The sequence below is a fragment of the Dipteris shenzhenensis genome, chromosome 18, assembly GCF_047967505.1.
Source record: "Dipteris shenzhenensis isolate YYH24624 ecotype China chromosome 18, Dip_SZ_1.0, whole genome shotgun sequence".
NCBI lineage: Eukaryota > Viridiplantae > Streptophyta > Polypodiopsida > Gleicheniales > Dipteridaceae > Dipteris > Dipteris shenzhenensis.
Window position 1 is genome coordinate 39,050,354 of NC_141613.1, and position 8,500 is coordinate 39,058,853.

Here is an 8,500-nt window from a genome sequence, read left to right on the forward strand (position 1 = left end):
ACAAATAATACTCATCAAAACTACAAGTACCGAGGCAAATACATGGCATACATAAGGAAGAATTTAGAAACAGGTTTACAAGAAAAGGTTAAAGCATATACAAAAAAAAGAAGTCAATTTATTTAGAGAAATAACTTAATTTCCTAGCCTTCCCTAAGGGAGGCTTTGATAAAAGTAAGAGAAAAAAATCCTACCATATAGGAGGCACAATAAATTAAAGGTTAGTGAACTAGATTCCTAGCCTACCATAAAGGAGGCATAAAAGATTAAGAGAACTAATGCAGTTACTACACCATCCATAGAGGAGATACAATACTTGTTAGAAAAAGTCATAGAAATTAATCAACTAGCCTTCCATTAAGGAGGCACAATAAAATTTTGAAAGTTATGGATAGATGGGCATCCTCCATCTTTTGGTTGATGAGGGCAATTTTGATAGGGTCCAAGTTTACTGACATTCTAGCGGTCTTCTTATATGTCGGGGTGTTCGGTCCCAACTTTGTCTGTAAATAATCATCAAGGGTTATAGGAATAATTGTAAAAAAAAGGAAATTAATCTATATCAAAACTATCAGAAACTAAGTTATAAGACATCCTTTCTATTGGAATAAATAAGCTCACAACTTAGGAAATTATGACCACTATTACAAGAGCGGCCTACAGTGAAATAGAAAGGACTAAGAAGCATACTAGTATGAAGTATACTTAGCATTTTTATATAAATATATATTTATGAGTGTGTGTGGACAAGGACACATACTAGCATTTAACACAGTAAAAATATTAAAAAGAAATTATAAGGCATACAAAAGGGCCACTAATAAGTGGGGTATATGGAGGGTTAATATTGATGAAAATTGGTTAGCCTATGGTTATGAAACATATAAAGTAGGGCTAGTGGAGGGTTAATAATGACAAAAACGGGTTAGCCTATGGTTATGAATCATATAAAGTAGGGCTAGTGTATAATATAGCAACGTGCATGCGGGACACATGGCAGAAGCTAACCAAGCAAAGGAACAAAGAAAAAACATGAGACTAGACGCCAACCTATGATAGCTTCACAGAGCTTCTAGAAGATGACGATGCTGCACAAAACAACGACACTCTACAGTACATAAGCGAGCTCTACCATGCATACCCAACTCAAAGCTACTACAACAGTATGCCGAGAAGGCAACCAAGCAGTAGACAATTGCGAGGGCTATTCACAAAGTTCTACTATGCTAAAACTATGAGGTAGCAGACGGACATGGAGAAGGGAACAAAGCAGCAGACTAATGCAAGGGCAGTACACATTGTTCAGACGGTAAGCGATTAATGTTTTCCTAAACAGCAACAAGCGATCCACATTCCCGTGAGTAGTAGTTACGTACGTAAAAGGCATAGGTAAGCCAACCCGTAAGGCTGCGTTACAAAGACTACATCATAAAGCTAAACACACAACACCATAGCTGAGCACCAGAGGGCAACAAAGGTATTGTGTTCAAACAAAGTTCCTGTCAGTAATCATGACGATAGAGGTCTACAACTTGCAAGGGACGAGCCGTATCAATGTAGGAGAAAGAACAAAGAAATATTGTGTTGAGATATCGAGCTCCACTCGTGATATGCTAGGGTGACCGTTGTGCATTTATGTCACCGACTTGTTAGCTGCAGATACGGTTGGTACACCGCCCACGAATAATAGCTGGATGACAGCTATTCTTATGTACTCTAGTTCATGGCTCAGTTAGTATGCCACCTTAATTAGATGAGTTTGGTTTGAGACCCACATATAGGCTTCTCCTATTTCTTTGTACTAGAGTTCTTTTGGCTTTCACAACTAAGAAAAGGAGAACTATTTTCAGCCTCCACTCTTGTGTGTATTCCCCCATTGTGTATGTGAGAAAGTCGCAAGTGAGACTCCTTCCTTCTCTCCCACTATCTTTACATGGTATCAGAGCCTAGTTCGTGGTAAGGAGCTCAAGAAAGCAAACCAAGTTCGCGGTGTCCTGGTAAGAGGACCAGTGTTGCTTTCCTTTTTCGAGTTTGGGAGCAAATCTCTGTAGGTAGCACAGCCGGAAGTGCAAGAGTGCACTGTCTCAGATTGAGACGCCCTTCGTGGTGTGGTGAGAGGGCATTATATGCTGTGGGTAAGGGCAAAGCCCTTGATGACTTTGTTTTTCTGATTCGAGGCCATTTTGGGGCCCGTTTTTAAGGCGGAAGTTCTTCGCAGGCACTCAGAAAAAGGCCCTTTTTTAGCTGTGCGACCACTGCTTTGCAGGTCGGTGAAAAGTTACCGCAGAAATTGCATCATATGCCTGTGCGCAGAGATATTGGGAGTTGCAAAATCATCCTTGTTGCGTGTTGATGCAAAATCGTCACTAGGAAGTGACTGTGTGGTCAAATACCACTTTCGTCAGTTTTGTAGATCTGCCCGTGTGAGGCAAAAGCTGTGTTTTTTGCGGTGACAGAATATTTTGCACTGTTCTATAATGGCGTCTGATTCTCTTTCACAGATTGTCACTGAAAAGCTTGACAAGAACAACTTCCAGGCATGGAAGTTTAGAATGACGAATTTCCTTATGGGAAAAGGCTATTGGGAGTTCATTACAGAAAATGAAGAAGAACTAGTTCTTCCTAATGTTCCCAATCAACAGGAAAGGCAAGCATTTAAAGGATGGCCAAAGGAGGCATGGAATACTTTGGCAAAAATGTACAGCATAAACACGCAAGCTAGGAAAATGCAGCTCAAGCAGGAGTTGCACAATGTGCAGAGAAGAAATATAAGCATCAATGACTACCACATGAAGATGAAGAAAATTACAGATGCACTTGCTTCCATTGGGTCGCCAGTGGAAGATGATGATCTAGTTTCTGTGACCTTGAATGGTCTAGGAAAGGATTATGCACAGTTCCAGACATCCATTGCCGTCCGTGAAAAATTTCCTGATTTTGAGGAGTTGTTTGCTCTTCTAATTTCTTAAGAGCAGAGAAATGGTGGTGCATCTTCTTCAGGAGGAACTTCAAAAGAAACTATCTTCTACTCAAATGCTGGAAGAGGTAGAGGCAGAGGTAGAGGAGGCCGATCCGAAGGCCGTGGTAGAAATCAGAATATGCAGCAAACTCAAGAAAACTAGTCCTATGGAGGAGGACGTGGTAACTCTAGAGGCAGGGGGAGCCAAAGAGGCCGTGGTGGATGGCAGAGAGCCAAAATGCAAACAGCAATGTTGAATGCTACTACTGTGGTAAAATGGGTCATATGGCTAAAGATTGCTACAAAAAGCAGAATGACATTATGAATGGAAATTTGCAACAAGGCAATTATGCATCTTCTAGTAGACAGGGTGATGACAGAAATGAGCATCTATTTATGGTGCAGCACATGACCAATTCTGTGACAAGTGCAGAAGAAAGCAATGATGTGTGGTATGTTGACTTAGGTGCGTCAAACCACATGACAGGTCATGCAGAATGGATGCAGGATGCAAGGAAAATGGAAAGACCAGGATTTGTGGAGACTGGTGATGATACTACACATCCTATTGTGCAGATTGGTAAAATTCCTTTGTCTATGCAGGATGGGAAAAAGAAATACCTGTCTGATGTATTTCATGTCTCGAACATCACCAAGAACCTAGTTTTTGTTGGTCAAATGGTTGAGCAGGGCTTGCAGGTCAGATTTAATCCTCATGGATGCTTTGTTGAGGATATGAAAAATAACGGTCGCTTGATAGCAAAAGGAAAGAAGGGCAGGATGTTTACATTAGATGTGGACATGCCTGAATTGAGTGCATCAATGTTTGCACATGGGACCAGTGTAGTTGCAGATATTGATATCTGGCATAAACGCATTGGCCATGTTAATGTTCAGCGACTTAAATCAATGCAGGCCCAAAATATTGTTACAGGATTGCCTAAATTCAAGGTTGCAGAAATGCATAAGGTATGTGAAGCCTGTCAATTTGGAAAACAGGCAAGGAAACCATTTCCCAGGCATGTTCAAGAGAGTAAGAAGCCATTGGAATTAATCCACTCTGATGTGTGGACTACTAAAGCTGCATCTATTGGAGGCTGTCATTATTTTGTCACTTTTATTGATGACTATAGCAGAAAAGTTTGGGTGTATTTTATGAAAAAGAAAAGTGAAGTGTATGGGCACTTCAAAGCTTTTAAAGCTATGATTGAAAAAGAAACAGGCTTGCAAATAAAATGCCTAAGGTCAGATGGAGGGGGAGAGTACCTCTCGAATGAGTTTGCAAGGTTCCTGCAGGAGCATGGCATAAAGCAACAATATTCATGCAGTCATACCCCACAACAAAATGGACTTGCAGAAAGGAAAAAGAGGCATATTGGAGAGGTATCTCGGGCCATGCTAAATGAAAAAGACCTACCAGATTATTATTGTGCTGAAGCAGTTGCTACAGCAGTTTACATAATGAACAGGACTCCCACTACAGCAATACATGGCATGACGCCAGAGCAGATGTATACTGGTAGGAAACCAGATATTTCTCATTTGAAAATTTTTGGTTGCATTGCCTATGTTCATGTGCCAGATGAGTTGAGGTCCAAGTTGTGAAAGTGTGGATCGTACTAGCCTAGTGCACACAAGATCAGTGGAAGAACTAAGGAGGCTCAAAGCACACTAAATAAGACATGAGAGGGAGATAGCAAATCTATATCTCTTGTAATGTGTGTTCTCAACAATACATGATAGGCTTCTTATATAAAGAGAGCCTTTAGAATAGTCAAACCATGTGGGATCCTCTCATCCACATCTCTCCTTGTGGATATCCTCAATCCACATCTCCACATGTAGTCCACATCTTAGGGTGGCTACTTTAATACATTCCTTATCACATACCTTTGCCCTTTAATCTATGTGCTCATGGCACCATATCTCAACACCTCCCCTTTTTGCCATGATCCTTTGGCTACTGCAAGGTGCTCAGATGTGAGTTACATTCCATCACCTCCCCTTAGTGCATGCATTGCTACTTAAGGTGGTAAAGTGTGGCTTTTATATGTCAATACCTCCCCTGGGTGCTTTCATAGCTACTCTCAGGTGGTCAGGCTTGATTCACAAAACATAGGCAAGGTTGGCAAGGTTTTTGTTTGTCGATGGCGTTCGCTTCTTCTCTTGACGTAGCTTGATGCATGATGCTTTGTTCTTCCATGTGCCTTAATGCTTTATGTGTGGATGCCATGCTTCTTGCTATGGTCATCTCATGCACTTGTGCTTTTGGCATGCTTATGACAATGATGTGTGCATTCATGCTTTGCTTTTCCATTTGTTGCAAAGGTCTTACCAATTGATTTCTTTCAATATTGGCAGTGTCTAATTGCATATAATGATTTTGACTTGATAGACGCGTAGAGCTCGAAAAGACGATGACTTTTCCTTTTTGGAGTGTGTGCAAATTCTTCCTAGATTGCAAGTTACGCCTTGTCGAAGTTTCTGTGAAGAAGAGAGGGCCTTGATGATGTGGCATAGGCATTCACATGGTGAATTCCAAACTATGCTTCGCAGGGGCTGTGTGCTTAGGTGGCACTTATGATGACATGGCATTTTTACCTAACCAAACTTAGCTAACTGAAGGCTAAACAAATTTAATCATGGTAGATTTTAATTTATCGTGGTTAGATTTTAGTCTACCTTGGTTAAAAAATCTAACCTAGGATTTAAGCTTTATAGGCTAAGGTTGTAGGAAGGGACGAGTGGCAAAAATGCATCCTGAGGCGGCATCGACACAGCGATGGCAAATCCCAATCCGAGTCCTCATTGTTCTTCATCGTTGTCAGCGATTGTGGGAGGTCAGCTTGTGGGAGACTGGAGCGTTGGAGACGTTGAGATCTTTTGCAGGCGATTTTTTGTTGTTGTTGTTGAGTGTAGCTTTTAGAGAGTGCTATCATAGCAGTGTAGTATGAGGCTTGTAGGAGGCATCGAGAGTTGTTTGAGCATTGTAGACGGGTTGGCGACGGTGGAGCTCGTGGCTTGAGCCTAGCGGTGAAGGGTCGTTGAGGGTCGTGACGTCTTTGTTGCAAGAGATAGTCGTCGTGTTTGCAGTCCGGTTGTGCTGGTTGTACTGGAGAGGTCTACCTTGCACAGTTCGTTGGAGTCTTCCGTGAAAGGGTCCGTCATGCCATCAGAGTCTGCATTGGAGTAACATTTGTTTGGAGCTAGGAGGTCCGTCAGTGCACTGGCCGTGCAGAAGAGCTGTTCTCCATTGAGGCAGGTGAGCCTTTGCTAGACCCTTCGAACTTCTCGGTGGTCATTGATGCTGGGCTTAGCATTGTTCAAGAGGCAGAGAAGGCGTGGCATTGCTTTAGACGATAGGCTCTCCAAAGCCTTAGTGCAATAGGCGACTGTCAGTGCGTGACAATGCTTCACGAATGCTTGTTGTTTTGGATGTAGCCAGTGCTGACGAGCTGCCAAGATGAAGGAGTGCAGTCCCAAGATGATGAGGAGGGGACTATGTAGACATCCGCTTTTGCTGCTCCTGCTCCTCGTGGAGGAGCAACTATTGGTGAGCTGTGGCAGAGGAGCTCTCTCCTGTTGAGGTTGCTCGCTGTTGATGGTGACGGCCCATATGGCTTTGAAGCTGGAGCTCGATGGGTTGTCTTTCTCTAAAACCAGTAGAGCTTCAGGCTCTCTCTCTCAAATAATAGGATCTCTCCCTATCTCTCTCTCTCAGCATAAAGAGTGGACTCACAAGAGCTCTCTCTTTTTCATAATGGAACTCTCACAAAACAATTGAACGGAAATCTTCAACTCTCATGGACGGAATTATTTCAACGGGAGAATGAAAGAATGAACACTAAAAGAGAACACTCAACCTCAATCTACAACTAATCTAGGAATGGAAGCAATCCTAGTGAACTACTAATGAGTTAAACTAGGAAAGCTAAACCTATGCTCTGATACCATGTGAAAGTGTGGATCGTACTAGCACACAAGATCAGCAGAAGAACTAAGGAGGCTCAAAGCACACTAAATAAGACATGAGAGGGAGATAGCAAATCTATATCTCTTGCAATGTGTGTTCTCAACAATACATGATAGGCTTCTTATATAGAGAGAGTCTTTAGAATAGTCAAACCATGTGGGATCCTCTCATCCACATCTCTCCTTGTGGATATCCTCAATCCACATCTCCACATCATGTAGTTCACATCTTAGGGTGGCTACTTTAATACATTCCTTATCACATACCTTTGCCCTTTAATCTATGTGCTCATGGCACCATATCTCAACACAAGTTGGATCCAAAAGCTGAGAAATGCATCTTTATTGGTTATTCTCTGCAGCAGAAAGGGTATAGATGCTATAATCCTTCTACTCGTAAGTTTACAGTGAGGAGAGATGTTGTTTTTGATGAGATGAGTAGCTGGTATAAACTAGTAAATGTGATTGATGATGTAGATGCACAAAATGGTAATGCTGCATAGAATTCATAGCAGCAATCACAAAATATTAGTGGACCTACAATGTCCTCTAGCAGTGGTTCACATACTTCGCCATGGATAGGCAGATTGAGATCAGCAGAATCTCCTCAAAGCAATGCAGATAGTGATACGCAGGTATCACAAAAAGAAAAAGAGAAGGTAGATCAGCCCATGTTTGATGTGAATGCAGGTCACTCTTATGTGGATGGTGAATCCAGTGGCTCAGAACAGAGCATTGATGATGAGTTGGGTATTCCTTTTGTTATTACACCTGGAGTAAGGAAGACCAGGGATGTTTTGAGAGCACCTAGAAGTGAGCCTATTTTGCACAGTTCTACCAGAGCTAGATATCCTGTGGATAGGCTGAAATATGATGGATTTACAGCCATTCACTATGCCTATATGGTCAAAGTGATACAGGAACCAGAACCCACTTCTTTTGAGCAAGCCATGGGAAAAGAAAAATGGGAGAAAGCCATGGATGAAGAAATGGATGCCTTGGAAGCAAATGCTACATGGGAATTGGTGCCTTTGCCTAAAGACAAGAATGCAATTGGTTGTAAGTGGGTTTATAAGGTCAAGCACAATGCAGATGGTTCTGTGAACAGATACAAGGCAAGATTAGTTGTCAAGGGGTATGCACAGACATATGGCATTGATAATGAAGAAACATTCAGTCCGGTTACAAGGATGGCAACTGTAAGAGCAGTCATTGCTATGGCTGCATCAAATGGATGGTCTTTACATCAGATGGATGTAAAGAATGCCTTCTTGCATGGTGATTTGCAAGAAGAGGTGTTTATGGAGCAGCCACCAGGTTATGTTCATGTTGTTCATCCTGAGTTTGTTTGCAGGGGTTGAAGAAAGCCTTGTATGGCTTGAAGCAAGCACCTAGAGCATGGTCTGACAAGATAGGACAGTTTCTTGTCACTATTGGCTTTCAGATTTCCAAGGCAGATTTCTCACTTTATGTGAGAAAAACAGAGAAAGGTATTATGCTGCTTGTCATTTATGTTGATGATTTGATCATCACAGGTGATAGTGATGAAGATATCCTTCATGTAAAAAT